Genomic DNA, 15,922 nt, shown 5'->3' on the forward strand with positions numbered 1-15,922 from the left:
GGCAACAACAACTTGGCAAGAAATGTCCTCCAAACTGCAAGAAATTAATGTAATGTGTTTTTAAAAGAAGTTGAACCAGGAATATATATATATATTTAGAATTATCATAATTAATATATTTAGAATTAATTTACAGAATTATTTTTATTTTTAAGCATTTCCTAGTTGTTGTTTTTTACTTACCAATTTCTTGTAAATGCTTGAGTAATTTTTTAGGTTGCTCATGACCTTCCTCCCATGTTTTGAGAAAAAAATCAAGTCAATGTGTTCAGTTTCAAAGGGTTAAAGAAATCCACTCTATTGGCATCTCTACACACAGAGTGAAGATACTTAAACAGAAAATGGTGCATCGCTAAATGACCCATGTGAGTGTTTTGTGAGCTGAGGTACTCTTCAGCTCACTCAGCCTAAACTACGTGGTCACAGTTAACCAAAGATCAGCTTCATAGTTAAAGAGAACCATTGAAATCTTTTTATGATGTGAAAAAGTTTCCCTGAAGAGGCCAAAACCAACAAAGACTGAAACAGATCAACAAGCACAGTCTGAGTGCTCACAGCCTGAGAGCTCACTCCTCTGCCATCGAGCTCCTCTGTCGTCCAAAAGACATTTGAGGAGCCATAAACGAGCCGTAGTGTGGCATTTGGGCGACGTATTCACTCCTGACAATGAACACAGTCAATGCAGTTAACTGGGAAACGACACGGAGCGATATGCTAACAGACTGGTTTTGACTGGTCTGCCTGAAGAGCTGCAGCATGACACCAGTTTTCTGAGTCAGGGAGACTCAGCTGGCTTAGTTTGGGGCCAGGGACCAGGGACCAGGGGCCAGGGGCCAGGGGCCAGGGGCCAGGGGCCAGCTGCAACCCCACACATGTTTCTAGGATTTTAGGATGTTAAGATTTTAGGATGTTTCTATTATTTTTGAAGTTTCTAAGATTTAAGCACATCTCTAGGATTTTAGGACATTTTATAGAATTTTTGGATGTTTCTAGGTTTCGAGACATTTCTAGGATTTTAGGACATTTTCTTAAATTTTAGGACATAAGTACGATTTAAGGACATTTCTAGGATGTGACAACATTTGTAGGATTTTAGGATGTTTCTAGTACTTTTGGATGTTTCTAGGTTTTGAGACATTTCTAGGATTTTTAAACATTTCCAGGATTTTTGGACATTTCTAGGATTTCAGGATGTTTGTAGAATTTAAGCATGGTTCTGGGATTTTAGGACATTTTGAGAATTTTTGGATGTTTTTAGGATTTCAGCATGTTTCTAGGATTTTAGCATGTCTCTAGAAATTATTGGATGTTTTTAGGATTTTAGGTTGTTTCTTGGATTTTAGCACATTTCCAGGATTTCAGGACATTTCTAGGAGTTTTGGACATAGGGTTTTAAGGACATTTCTATGATTGAATGACGTTCCGATTTTGGCACATTTCAGGGATTTTCGGATGTTTCTAGGTTTTTAAGACGTTTCTGGGATTCTAGCACATTTAGAATTCAAGGATGTTACCAGGATTTCGGGACATTTCTAGGATTCGAGAAGATCGTAGAGTTCTAAAGAACTGTGTGGAGACAACTCATACACTGAGTATCACACAGAGTCACTTTCAGATAAAACTGGAAGAAAAGAATTAAATCGTACGTGTGTTCTGCCAGAGAGCGCTCGCTGCAGCAGACAGAGTTTCGTGCATCAGTTTGAAATGATGATGACAGAGCATCGCTGCTCCTTTCTAACTTATTATTGTGTTCAAATGTTACAACTCTGCTGTTCCTGCTGGAAGTGTGGCTTTGTGAGATAAAACAGAAGGAAGCAGAGAGTTCACTGTCCTCTGCCCGTCCGCTGACAGACACAAACTGAACCAGTGAATTACAAACCTTTATCACAAAATTACTCTGGGTTTCACAAAGTAAAAGATCAGCATTTGACATAACATATATACACTCCAAAAACTGTTGTGATTTCTCAGAAAAGGACTGTTTTGGTAAAGGATTAGTAAAACCTTTTGGGAATTATGCTTGTTGTTTTTTCTTGCTGAGAGTAAGATGAGAAAATCCCCCTCTTGTCTGAAGCTACCAGACTCTGCAGCTAACTTGACTAGAGAAATGTCAGAAACGTATGCTATATTACATACCACCAAAACCAAATTGTTATTCTATAAAATGTCAGAAAATATTTAAAAATCACAAGTTCTGAGTGCCTGAAGTGCAAGCTGATGTCTCCAGCCGGCTCATTTTATCCACCCAACATTTAAAAATCATCAAAATCAAAAAACAATCAAATTGTCCACTTTTGGGTCCTCTCCTCTTACCATTTCTTTTTTTAAGGTACAAGGTCGATTTTATTTGTCTTTTTTTTAATGTAACGTAGAAAAAAATGAAATTAAAATCAGTCCCTAAATCTTGCTACATCTTTTGGTGTTGTAGGAGTAGTTGAGGAGTCTCAGCCTGGGGAAAGAAGCTGCTCTGAAGTCTGGTAGTTCGGCAGCAGATAATTGTGTATCTTTTCCCAGAATGCAGCAGGGTGAACAGACTGTGGCTGGGTGGCTGCTGTCTTTCAGTATCCTTTGGGCTCTGTGCAGACATCTCACTTCACCGAGGTCACTGGTGCTCTGTAGATGGGAACCAGTGATGTTGTGGGCAGTTTTAATCACCCGCTGTAGAGCTTCCTGTCATCGGCCGTGCACGAACAACGCCAGTTCCTGATGTTTCCAGTCAGTATGCTCTCTATTGCTCCTCTGCAGAAGTTAACCAGGATCTTGCTCTGGAATTTAGTCTTCCTGAGTTTCCTTAGGAAGTAGAGCCTTTTCTGTGCTTTTTTAACCTGGGTGGTGATGTGCGTTGACCAAGAAAGGTTCTCAGTGATAACAATTCAAAGGAACCTGTAGCTGTTCACCTGCTCCACCTCAGCTCCACTGATGTAGACAGGAGTGTGTGTCTTTGCCTCCTTCTTTCTAAAATCAACAATCAGCTCCTTGGTTTTGCTGACGTTGAGTAGTAGGTTGTTCTCTGTTCACCACTGACAGATTGTTGATTTCCTCCCGGTATAAACTCTCATCGTTGTTTGTAATACGGCCGATGATGGTGGCGTCGTCGTCATACTTCACAGTAGAGGTCTCCTGATGTCTGGGAGTGCAGTCATGGGTGTACAGTGTGGTGTGACTGCCACTCCAAACTCTCTGGGTTTAAAACATGTTTTTTTGCTAAATTTCCTAGGTTTCAAAGGGTTAAATAAATGTATTTCCCATCTTTGCTTAACATACCATTCATACGCTTTTCCCCAAATAAAAGCCTCTTGAGTTCAGTGACTGAAGCAATCAATAGCTCGGACTATTAAAAGAAGTTTTACAGTATATAAACACACACCATAAATCATAAAGGCAGTTAGTATCTATAACCGGCACTGAAAATACAAACTGTGTGTACAAAGAATAAAATGTGAAAAGCTCGATGATGATAATCTGATGGATGGCCGTGGACTCAGTGACTCACTCATCTGCAGCCTTCATCCTCTGAATCTCCATCTCAGTCAGTCTTTGTGTGTTATGAAAAGAGGAGAACAGTTCAAGTGTCTCCTGCAGCGACTGTGCGCTCTGCTTATGATACAGATACACTGTCAGCCACTTTGGTGGTCAGATGAATGAGTCGGCCTCCCTTCAGGTCACGCTCGCTCGCTGCCTCTCTCTCTGGCCTCTGGCTGTGAGTTTCTGGTCGGCTCTGACTCCACTCTGGGAGATTTACTGCGGTGGTTTGTGTTGGCAGGGCGATGCTGCCCGCTGTGGTGAGGCTCTGTCAGAGGGCCGTGGATGGCGGGACTCAGCTGCCAGTATACTGTAAGAGTTGTGCCAGTAAAGAGGCCGATATAAGGACGAGCTGTTGTCCATAACACGTTTATGCTGCCTTTGTGTGCTCCTTGGAAATATCGTATTAAAGAGCACGTGAACGGCCCTTCAAAGTTGTAATTACGAGTAGGAAATTGTGAAATTTTGATTATGCCTGAGTTGTTGAGTTGTGACGTTTGCGTGACATTTCAGGGCAGCAGAAATGGCGGAAAGCATGGAAACGGTGCCAACAACTGATGATAAAAAACATTTCTATTTCATTATTTTGTTCCCAATAGCTATCATTTACGTTCATAGTTGCACATTTTAATATATGCATCTATTAGCTGCCGCACGCAAGGCCAGTGTATAAGTATTCATGACAATGTTATTTTATAGCACTAGTTGCATCATTCAACCTCTGATCTTATTATAACATGAGAGAGTTTCCTATAAAACTCTACCGTTAACGTGACCTGATCCAGCTAATGATCATGGTTATGTCCATTGATAGTCTCACTCGTAGTTTCTGTGTCCGCTGTGATGACGTCTGACATCCCGACAAACACTGTAGTCCAGTTTAGCCACTTGTTAGCAGCTGCCTTTTTTAAGACGCTTAAAACGCGCTTATATTTTCAAAAACTGGGATTATACTGAAGTATTTTATGTTGCAGAATGAAACATCTAAATATATTTAGCCTGTGTTAACCACAGCCCTTATTTAAGGCTTTTTTTTTTTTTTTTTCTAGCAAAAACCCATTCAAAAAACCCAGAGACTTTAAGACAAAGAAACTGGAAGTGCAAAAATGCAAAGAGACTTCTGCATTTTAGGAATCATTACTTCACCACTCTATTGACTTTTAAATCTTTAAAAAAAATTATACATTCGTCTTTGAATCCGTTTGTTACTTTACGGGGAATAAAGCACCAAGAAAACTGAGTAGTACTGAGTACTGAGAGTAGTATTTGCACTTAAGAAAAAAAGAATACTTCTTCCGCCTCTGTGTATTAACATGATGTAATACAATATTTGTGAAGAATAATGTTTTTGTAATTGGCCCCGCCCCCTGTGTGTTTAAAGTCCCTTGCTGCGCTCTGATTGGCTGACCGCTGATGTTCAGGCATTCAACATCTGGAGAAAAGTGAGCTCGAGTTGGGAGGGGCCCGAACACAAAGCCCTGCAACTCTTAACCAATCAGAGAGGACTCGATCCTGATTCCGCTCTCTGATTGGTCGGATCAGCTGTCAGACCCGCTCGGGGGGGCGTGGTTTAGCGCTGTGGTGGAGTGTTGTGAGTAGAGTCCTCAGTCTGATCTCAGCAGTGACGGGCGTCTCTCCGCCGCTCCGGTACTCTGGGATTACTAACCGTTCACCGTTCACCGAACACAACCAGCTGCAACTAACTCCTCACCGAGACTTTACCGCCTCACCGACACATCCTCCGGTGATTTAGCCGCTCCTCGGCGGACCTGCGGAGGAAACAACACGGTAAGAAGAAGAAGTGTTTTCGGGTGGTAGTTGAGGAGTTTATCGATGCTGCTGCAGCTGCTCACTTTGCTCCTTTACACAGACTCCAAGTTTCTACCAGCTGACTCATTATTTCACCACATCTGCATGAATTCAAATCACGTAAACACATTTTTCCCGACACGTTTCATGAGCTCAAACTGTTACTGAAGTAGATTTATTGTGTCGGAGGCTGGTGGCTCCTTTTCTCCGCTGTTTTTTTGTCTTTTCTGCAGCACTCAGTCCACGATACAGTGATTTTTTTGGGCTTGTCCTCCGTGTTGTGCTCTGGGTTTCACTGTACACTGTATTTGCTTTGTGTAAAATGTCTGTTTATGATGTTTTTTTGGCCGTGTGTTGCTGCAGGAGTGCTCTGCAACTTACCGAGAATCAGTAACTGATAACGTGTCCCTGGCCCGAGACACTAATTGAATTTGGATCCCCTGGTTTTTATTTTCCAACAGGCCGAGCATGTTTACTCGGACCTGTTTGTGCAGAGAGCAGCAGCGCATAAAGGGGGATTTGTTCCGTTTCTCCTGCAGATAACGTTAATAAATCAACGTGTGCGTGCAAAAGGAAACACTTCGATTATCCCGAAGCAGCTCCGTCTGAGTCTGCACACATTTAACCTGCGAAATCACTTCAGCTGCAGCTTTGTCTCAAAGCCAAACTCGGGAGGGAAAACGATGAGCTCATTGTTCTTAGGGACTGTTCTTTATTTATCAGAGGAAGGAGCGTTATGACTTCATTTTTTAAATTTAATTCCCTTTTTTCCACCTTCCCCAAAACCCCATATCTTTTTCCTTGAGTGACCTGGGGAACATGAGAGTTAAAGACGAAATCCTGGAGTTGAAAAAAAGCCTTGGTGTTTCGCTCTTGTTATGCATGCAGGTTAGTTCATGCAAGTATTTCACTTTTGGCCAAATCCTAAATAAGATGTAGAATAAAGTGAATTTGATAAAATATCACAATTTCAAACTCAGATTTGGTTATGTTTGTTTTTTGACAGAGGCATTAATTTGTTAACAGAACTGTACAGGAAATTTAAAAGTCCAACAGTAATTTCGGTTTTCAAAGTTTCTGGAAAATAAACTGATTTTGTAACGTGAAGGCAAAAAATGACCAAAAATACTATTTTAAAATTTCTTTTAAAACTTAAAAAAAAAAATTAAAGAAAAAAATCACCAAAATAATTTAAAGGAAAAAAATCTTAACCCCCCCACATTTTTCAAAGAAATTGTATTTTTCAAGAAACACAATTTTGCAAAAAATACTGCCATTTAATGTTGTATGCTCCTCCCCTAAGCCAAACCCACCCCTAAAATCCCTACCATTGCTTAAAAATTATTTGACATGCTTCCCACTTTTTGCACTACCCCCCTCACAAATAACGAACAGTCCCTAACAGGTCTCTTCTCTTTTATTTGAGTATATTTCCCGCGATGCACAGAGAGAATAGAACTGTGTTTGTCTCCGAGGAGCTGCCGGAGGTTTATTTATATTGAAATCGACGCTTCGAGCTGCTCTCGAGCTGCGCATCCTCTGCAGGAGGAGTGGGACTCTGATTTGTCTCGGCCTGTTGTGCATTAGCCCTCTCAGCGCCCTCAGTGGGTGTTCAGTTTCAGTTGAGGCTAAGAACATTTCAACAATAAATAAATCTATCCTATGCACAAACACAGACAGACTACACCACTACTTTTTCGATCTGTTGCAAGGAAATCTGTGCCCTGCTGCCTGACTCAAAGGCAGCCTGGTCCTGGTCTTTGTCTCTTATCTGTCTCTGGCCTTGTAAAAGTTTAGCGGGCATTTTAAAAATGTATGTTGAGCTTTAGGGGTACATTGGCTTGATTGAACTCATGCAGACTGTGTCTGCTGTTGTGGTTGTTGGAGGGAAATATCATGCACTCATGGTCAGATGTCTGAGTGAGGACGGTGTGGTCGGATCTTGTGATTGTCTTTGCCTCCCTGTCCCTGCTCGTCTCAGCTGTGGTCATGTCACAGGACGGGCAGGCCGCAGATGGCGTGTGGTTTCCTGCTGCAGCTCTACAGTTGGTATGTTTACATTATGTCAGAAAAAGTTGAATGATTGTGTTGGTGAGACTAAAACTGGACTTTTAAAACACATGTAAACATGTCAGTCAGACTGAAATCGGACTAAAACAAATTTCTCAACGCCGGACTGACACACTCAAATAATGCGATCTGGATCTGCGTTCTGTGCATGCTCCGAAGTACCCGCGCCGGGCTTTGACCCGGAAGTCAAACTGCATAACTGCATACCAAGTAAAGGGTAGAGTAGAGACGAAATGTACAGCGCCAAAAAGGTATCCGTGTTTTCAGTGTTTGACATGTTACCCGTTACCTGTTTGCTAACTTGTTCTGTATGTGATGTTCTGGGTCAACTGATTGAAGGTCCAATAGAAACTAGCTGAAAGGGGACATATGTCCACCTACAGTGGTGAAGTTGGACATACTCCCAGGGACAGGGTTCCCCCAGTCATGGAAAACCTGAAGAAGTCATGGAATTTCACAGTCAAATTTTCCAGAATTGAAAAAAGCACGGAACTAGTAAAAATCATAGAAGGTTTCTAAAAAAAATCTGGAAATGTATCGTGTATAATAAACAAAATTAAAGTAACATAACAGTGAATCTATTTAAAAAGAAATTTGAGATTTTTTTTTTTCCTTTTGTAAATTTCTCTTTGCAACTTTTGGAAAAAACATAAGAATTTTGACAATTTTTTAAAAATCTTTTTTTGGCAATTTTTAAAGAAAATCTAAAAAAATTTTGTTAAGAAAAGTTTGGAAAGGGATTTTTTTAGATGGCATTTTCTTTTCTTTTTTAAACAATTTTTCGAAATTTTCTTTTTCTTTTAAATTTTTTCTACATTTTATAGAAAACTTAATCATTATATTTATTTATTTTTTGGAAGGCTTGATTTCTTGAAGAAATGCCAAAATTACACCATTTATCAGTCAGAATTTGCAAAAACAGATATTATTGTTGGCTTTTCAGATTTCTTAGGGTCCTTGAACACATCATGTGGGATGCTGAAATTATGTTTGAATCTTTGTTGTAAAAACAGCAGGAAATGAAAAAAAAATGGGGTCCTGGAAAATTATGGAAAAGTTTTGAATTTTTGTCCACGAACAAACAGTAATCCAGTCAAAAGGCCTAATGGAGCTATGACCGTCGCTCGACCTCACTGTGCGCGTTAACGTATCGAGTGACTTCATACTGCGAGCTGCTCCGAGGACACGGCGATGTGGTTTCGGGTGATTTTATTTGACATGTTCCTGGTCTGCTGACGAGGAGAGGTGCTGCTTCCCTGCAGGAACAGCGAGATGCTCCGGCGCAGCCTGAGATTGTGTCTGATACTCAGCGGCACGTCTGTCTGCTCTCCCGCTAACACTATATATAGTGCAAACAAATCTATATTCAAGCCTCGTTTGTGGCCGTCTCCCACGCTCGCAAACAATCAGCTGCTCTCCGTTTTAACTCGGCACCATCAGGGAAGTCTCATTCTGCTGACGGCTGATTTATAAATGTGAAACAGAGAGAGAAGTACCAGCAGTGCATTCATTTCCTCGTCACCTCTGAAAAAATTGCTTGGTCCGGCTCTCATTTCCAGCCTTGATAGGTCCGTTGCTCTGTTAGCATGGTTAATGGTGCATTTAGCCCAGTGTGTAATTTTATTTCCCATTTCCATTTCGCCACTTGCTTTTAGTTTGAAATGACAAGAGGCCCCGACGGAGGGGCCCCGTGTGTGCAGATGGCATCTTCCTAATGGTCCTCAGGGTAATGATGGTTGAAATAGGCTCCTAACCAGAGGGCTGAGGACTGTGGCCCTCGGGGAACGTTCAGCAGCCGCTATTTCCATTTTCATCATCGAGATAAAGTGCTCAATATCTGAACATGCTCATACACACACAGTTAGTCCGCCGCTCCGATAGGCCGGAGGTCGAAAACTGAATTTCGGTGAAGAAACGTTACATTAAATCCTCGGGCCAACTCGGCGAATTGCTGCACTCGCGCTCATTTCAAGCTCAGTGGAACTTGAGAGCATTGGATGATATTTTTTGGGCTGTTGTTGTGGCACCTCGACAACAGTGATTTGTCTGAAGTGTCTCGGACTTCAAACGCGACACGGCGGCGGCGTGCGTGTGAAGAATGGGCCGGAGCAGCGGCGTGCTTCAGGAAGCAACAGTTAATCTCAGCTCCTCATCCGCAGCATATGGGACTTTGTTTGGCCCTGCACCTGAGCGAGGCTCCGGTCTGTGGCACCTCATCTTTCATTTTGATAATGGCCGGTTACCCCTGGCAACTGGGCAGCCAATCAGAGGCCTGCTTCTTGAAGCACAGAGTGGAAGAAGGAGCAGAGGAGGGGTTATAAGGAGCTCCAAGGCTGCATCCGCCCCCCTCTCCCCCAGCTGCTGGTGTCCAGTGGAGGGTGTGGGACCCCTGGGGAGTGAATTATTACCTGTCAGCCCCGCGGGCTCGCCGTCATCCATAATCCTAAGCTGACACAGCAGCGGCCGGCGCAGGCTATCTGCTCAGACCACCGGGCCTTGGCCTCCAGCTCCGACCCCTTTTGGCCGCACAGCTGCTCAGAAATCACATTAACATGTTGCATCAAGCGTTGCAGACGCACAGGTGAAGAATGGCGGGCGGAGCTGCAGCGCGGCTCAAGTGGCTCCTCCATCACTGTCCTGACGCTGCGTGGGGGGTTTTTCTTCCTCTCTGTAGTTCCCAGCCGCTCCTCCACCCGAGCAGAAACGGCTTCTTTACTGCTCTGAGGAGAAGTTTCCCCTCGAATTTCTGCTGATTCAGTGCGGAGAATATCTCCCAGATACTGAAGCGTGTGATTTTTAAAGTTCATTTACAGTTTGCCTGTAGCGCCGACTTAATGTATCCCGCCGGTTCAGTTACATCTGTTTCCCTGCTGCTGTTACTGCAGAGTGTGGAGGCAAAGGGGGTCGAATTTGTCAGAAATGGACTAGAAAATATCAGTGTATTTTCTTTACTGAAAATAATCGTGTTTTCGTTACTTCAATGTGTGTAACTCGACATAGGGAGCAGGTTCTCGTCTACGGGAATCGCCATGATGCACCGCCATGTTTCTGCAGGATCGGTTAATGTTCATGTGATGTCGAAGGTCGTAGTTTCCGTGTTTGGACGTCGTTCTTCCGCCTTCGTTGTGTTGATGAGCTTTGAGGTTGTAAAGTGGGAACAACATGGAAGCTACAAAGAAGATGGGTTTCATTTTAAACAAGAGATTGATCTATTGATCTATTTCCAGCAGGGGTCGACGGATTATCAGCCTGACCGATTATTGGAGCCAATATTTTGCATTTCGCTGATTATTTGTATCAGCGTTTTATTTAAACGGTCGCCAATAAAATTTGATTAAAAAGTGCAAAGAGAGTATCAGCATGGGAGGAACTTTTACTTTTTAAAACCTCACAGAGTTATTCTATTCATTTTTTATTTGAATTTTCATGTTTGCTAAAGGCATTTAAACAAAATTTGTGCTGGAGTTATGTTATATTCCAAATTTGAAATATTGACAGACAGATTTTGATTTTTATTGCAAATGCATATCGGTTCCAAATATCGGTTATCAGTCTCTATCGCTACTAATAATCACTATCTGTATCGACCCTCACCGATATTGGTCGACCCCTACTGTAAAGGAGGAGAAAGTGAAAATCTGCTCATTTTTTTAATTTCATTGAAAAAAATTAACTTTATGTATGAATCTTCCCAAACACAGAGGGCCTTTAAAGGTGAATTCAGAGGGTGTTTTCAGTGCTGAAAACCTTTTTTTTTTGTCTGCTCGTCCAATCATCAGCTATTACATCTGAGTCCTTGGCAGACTCGTGAGGACTTTTGATTCCAAAAGCAGGCGTGCAGTGGCGAACCTCCTGCGGTCCCGCTGCGGTTTCTGCAGCTCTGGAAATTATAGCCGAGCTGATGAGTGTGTAAAATTTGGGAGGAAAAGCTCCGAGTTCAGAGAGAGGCTAGAGGGAAGGAGAGGAGAAGAAGAAAAGATGGCGGCAGGCGGCAGACCACAAACTGGACAAGTGACAGGCCTCGGTCCGTCCGTCCAGACTGGCTGTCTTCCTGTGGTTTTGTCGAGCTGTTCCTCAGAAACGTTAACCCCTTGTCGAACATGGACTCGGGCTCCGCTTGCCAACCCGCCGCGGCCACAAGCAGCGCGGCAGGAACACTGGATGACTGTCTGGTTACGCTTCATGAAGCGAGGTGGACGGAGTCCAGCAATTAGAGGGAAACAGAACCTGGAGCTCGCAGTGTCAGCAAACTGCCTCACATTCGTGTTTTTCTTCATGAAAGAATCCTTGTTGAGAATTTAAGCCTCGGTTGCTGAATGTTTTCTTCTCCTTTGTTTCGCGTCTTTGTAAAGTCGTGCACTGAGGTTTCTCTGTGATTTTACAGTCAGTCAGTACGTTTACACGCACAGTTTATTTGAGCTACGGTTAATCGGGATATTTGATTGGACTACTGTTCTCTACCCAGTATACAAGCACCGGGGGAGAATTGAATTATTGGTTTCCAAAAAAAAATTAAGTTTTCTTTAAAAATCACCAATTAAGGAAGGTGTTTTGGGTCTGTACTCTATTTATCAGAGAATTTCAAATAAACATCAAATACGACCATTTCAAGTGGTATGTCCCTCACCAAAGCCAAAATTAAAAACACAGAACCCTCCTCAGCGCTTGAATTGTTTTTTAATGCTTGAACTGTTTTGCAGCACCTCTTCCCCCCTCCGAAATAACAAATGTCCCTATCTCCAAACACACGGAGGCCGGTGCGAAGACTAGGACCACGCAGAACACCGAGTAAAGTTAAAGTCCGACTTAGATGAATTTGATTTAGTCAGATTTCAGTCAGGCTACATGTATTCTGAAAGTCCAGTTGTAGTTGGACTGACACGATAATTCGACATTTCCTGACTTACACATACTGAGTTCAGCCGTGTGGATTCGTGCTCTCTGTATCAGGTGGCCTTTTGGATGAAGCCTGGTAGCTTTTCACGGCATGCTATCAGAGACACACACAGACTCTTTGATTCGGTGTGCGTGCTCCCCACAGGGCGGCTTGGAAGGAGCATGCACAACGAAAAGGATCTCTCATGAAAGGAAAGAAAAATGAATCATCCAAAGAGGAATCCTTGTCATTTTTCATGCATATTTCATGTGAAGCAGCGGCTAATGCGGCTTCGTATGTGTGCGGATTTCCAGCGTTTTAAAGGATTATTAGCTGATGACTAAGCGCAAAGATCTTCCAAAACTCCCATTCAGCCACGTCACCCACAATCCCCCACAATCCTGTTTATTTTAAAAACCTTACCGCTCAGTAGGATGATATTAACTCCCAGAAGATTAAGATAATACAGACATCACAACACACTCTGTGAGAGAAACATAACTCTGACTCCACTCTGCTGTTTAATGGCTGAAATAAGGAAACAAGTGTCTCTGTAAATCGCCTCTGGCCGTACATGCCACCTATTGATTGCTGAACTCTTAGTTGGGTGGGCTGTGGGACGGCACAAGTGCATTGGTTTGTTGCTCCAAATGATCTCTTAATCACTTCATAATGAGTGCAGACCTCCTGCATCATTGATTAGCCAGCCAGGCTGAAAGTGGAGCAAATCGGCCCCCTGACTTCTCAACCTCCTGTCTGTCCTTCTTCTTCTTCTTCTTCCTGCTTCCGGACGAGAAATAACTGCAAACACTGTGAAAAAACACTTGTTTTTATACAACATGAGACAATATTAGTGAATCAGCAGAGATGTTTATACAGTTTATTCTCTTAACTGCAATATAACAAAGATTTACTGACACCGACAGTAGAAATGTTCTCGACAAGCTCATTTAAGTCACATTTAAATGACCTTTTAATGTATGATGCAATCTGTGCTTTTAAAGAAGCTTCTTTTAGAGCCACTGTGGACAAATTGACCTGAAAACAGGCACAGACACATTCAGTCGCTCAGTGAGGGCCGCAACCAGATGAAAAAGGGAAACGGTATTCTTTCCTGCTTTTTTCTGCATCTCTGATTAACAATAGGCTCTTTGCAATGCACAGCGATAACTGTGCGGCTTTGTTTCGAGGCATTAATGTAACATTACGGCTCAACAAGTTGTATAAAGTGTATTTATAAAGCTTTTGGCTCATATGCTGACACTGAATACAGAGTGACGCCCCTCAGAGAAGCTGTGAAAGACGCTTTTCAGCTGAAATTCAGAACTTCACCTGCTCCCAACCAGTTGAAGTTTGCCATGTAAGTTACCATGGCGATACAGCCATGTTAAAGAGGGCCACCTTTGAGTGCAGGAAACCCTGGCTTTAAACTCAACAGACCTTGCCGAGGCACTAACCTGGCTTCGTAGTGCCGCCCCGGTGCTGTGGATACTGTGGTTTTTGTTTGCTCGCTTGCGGTCGATAAGCACAGAAAAACAAAAATCTCACCTGGACGCTGCTCACCTGAGGAGCATCACGAGTGTCTGATCTCAGGTTCGCTTGATTTTCATTATTACCAAGTTTGCAGTTTACTGGTGTTGCAAACAGGCGGCTTTCTTTGGCATCAGTGTTTATGATCCTTCAGGCTCTTTAGTCTGTAAACAGTTTGTGAGTTTCATTACCATAAACCTCTCAGGTAATATGTATATTTCAGTGCATATTGTGGGTAACTTTCCTCCATCCTGCCCTCCTCCACAGCAGCACCTCCTCATCTCCATCCTCTCTGCTAAGTGCTCGTTGCCGTGGGTTTTCTGTGCTCCGTTTCTCAGAGATTGGCTCTCAATCAAGCAGCGTGGGCGTCTCCATAACGTCCTCTCCTTGCTTTTTTTTTTTTCAATTTGTGAAGTTTTCGTTTGTGTTAGTGGAGTTATTTTCTTTGCCTGCTCGGCCTCGGTGGCTATCACGGCTCGCACTAACAGCCCCGTTACTCTCCTATTTCCTCCAAACAAACGGCTGTTGTTGCTGCAGGAAATGTAACCATCCATCTTTGTGCCAGAGGTTATTTCCCTGAAAGACCTACCAGACACCCCGGGCCTCTCACCACCTCGCTCTGATTTGGTGCACGCTCTTAAAAAGCTCGTAGGGGGGTAGCAGACATTTGTCTTGTTTCCCGACACAGGAAGTTGTTGTTGACAGACGTCAAAACCTCGTCTCATCCCAAAACAAACACTGGAAACATCCTCTTTGATGGGATACTTTGTCCTCACATGACATGTTTGTCTGCATGTCGGGAGTAAAACAACACGACACAGATTGAAATCTCACAGCTGATGAAACTGAGAGAAAACAAGGCTGATCCAGACATGATGGAAAAACAGGTTGGCTTCATTAAAGCTGGCTGCCGATGCCCGAGATCTGCTGGCACCGCTCTGTTTTTCGACTCTTCGTTAGTCTGTTGTTGTTTAAACTTCTGTGCCAGACTTTTAATTTGGGTTTGATTTAGGAGTCAGCTGCACGCTAAGCTCCTGCTTTGTGCAATTTTAAGATAAGAAAACTTTGTGTATGTAGTTTTAATGCAGGTAATCTCATGACGGCTTCAGTGGGGAGAAAGTGGAGAACGAATGAACGCCAGGCGAGGTGTGACACCGAACGATCTGCTCATGTAAAGACTTGTCTTCATTATTAATGGTTATTGTCTGCTACTTTTTGATCCAGTGTCGAAACTGATGACACATCTGTCACATGTTTCTGCAGCCTGAAGTGTGCTCCGATTGATCTGAAACATTAGTTAACCAACAGAAAATTAATATGCGATAAGGGATGTGCCGATCAGATTTGAAGGATGGTTATCAGGCCCAATCAACACGTTATTTAACTGGTCAGGATTGGTTATTTTGAGCTTTTGACCCACCCGATCCTTTGTTTATGTCCACTGTCACATAGTGGAAGTGACAGAGAGCACGATTTGCAGCAGATATTTCAGTAAAATTGTAATTCTGCAACTCCAAAAAGTAAAAAATATTATTAGAAGCTGCTACACCACTTCAGATTCGGAGGATTTTACGGGTCCATGAAAGCAGCGCAGGCAGAGCTCTCCTTTAGTTTTTTCCTCAGCAGCAGTTTGTAACTAACAAGGTGCATAATTGATCTGTTGATCCGATCAGAGCTGATCAGATCGGATTGATGGCTGCTACTCATGTGGGAGTGAATACAGTGAATGGAAATCCTTTACATACTATATGATGACAAAGCAATACTTTTTTGTTTTATTTTGTTTTGTTTTGGGTTTTTGTTCGGGTCATCATCACTGGATGTTGCTGAGTCAATCAGGGTTCCTGCGGATCCTTAAGTCTTAAAAGGCATTCAATTTATTAATCCAAAAATATGGCCTTAATTTGTATTGAAATGTCTTAAATCAAACTGTTAAAAGAAAGAAAAATCTTAAAAACGCAAAAGAAAAAAAAAGTAATGATTTTTCCAAAGGCTGCATTGTAAAATCTTGAAATAATTAGTAAAAATTAACTTAGTGATTGATATGGGTTCATGTTGTTTTTGTTGTTGAATTTTCCTTATTGCAAATTGGTCTCAAATTTCATACCAAATGCT

The 15,922-nt window shown here is 42.5% G+C and overlaps 1 protein-coding gene across 1 annotated transcript in view; it reads left to right on the forward strand.

Moving 5' to 3' along the window:
* Positions 1–5,146: 5,146 nt before the first annotated feature.
* Positions 5,147–15,922, forward strand: part of sema6e (sema domain, transmembrane domain (TM), and cytoplasmic domain, (semaphorin) 6E) — a 208,577-nt gene continuing 197,801 nt past the window's right edge. The window contains 1 exon segment of the mRNA XM_042489201.1: positions 5,147–5,310. The gene's annotated coding sequence lies outside the window, so the exon portion shown is untranslated.

Source organism: Plectropomus leopardus, chromosome 7 (genome assembly GCF_008729295.1).
Source record: "Plectropomus leopardus isolate mb chromosome 7, YSFRI_Pleo_2.0, whole genome shotgun sequence".
In the NCBI taxonomy this organism is placed as follows: domain Eukaryota; kingdom Metazoa; phylum Chordata; class Actinopteri; order Perciformes; family Serranidae; genus Plectropomus; species Plectropomus leopardus.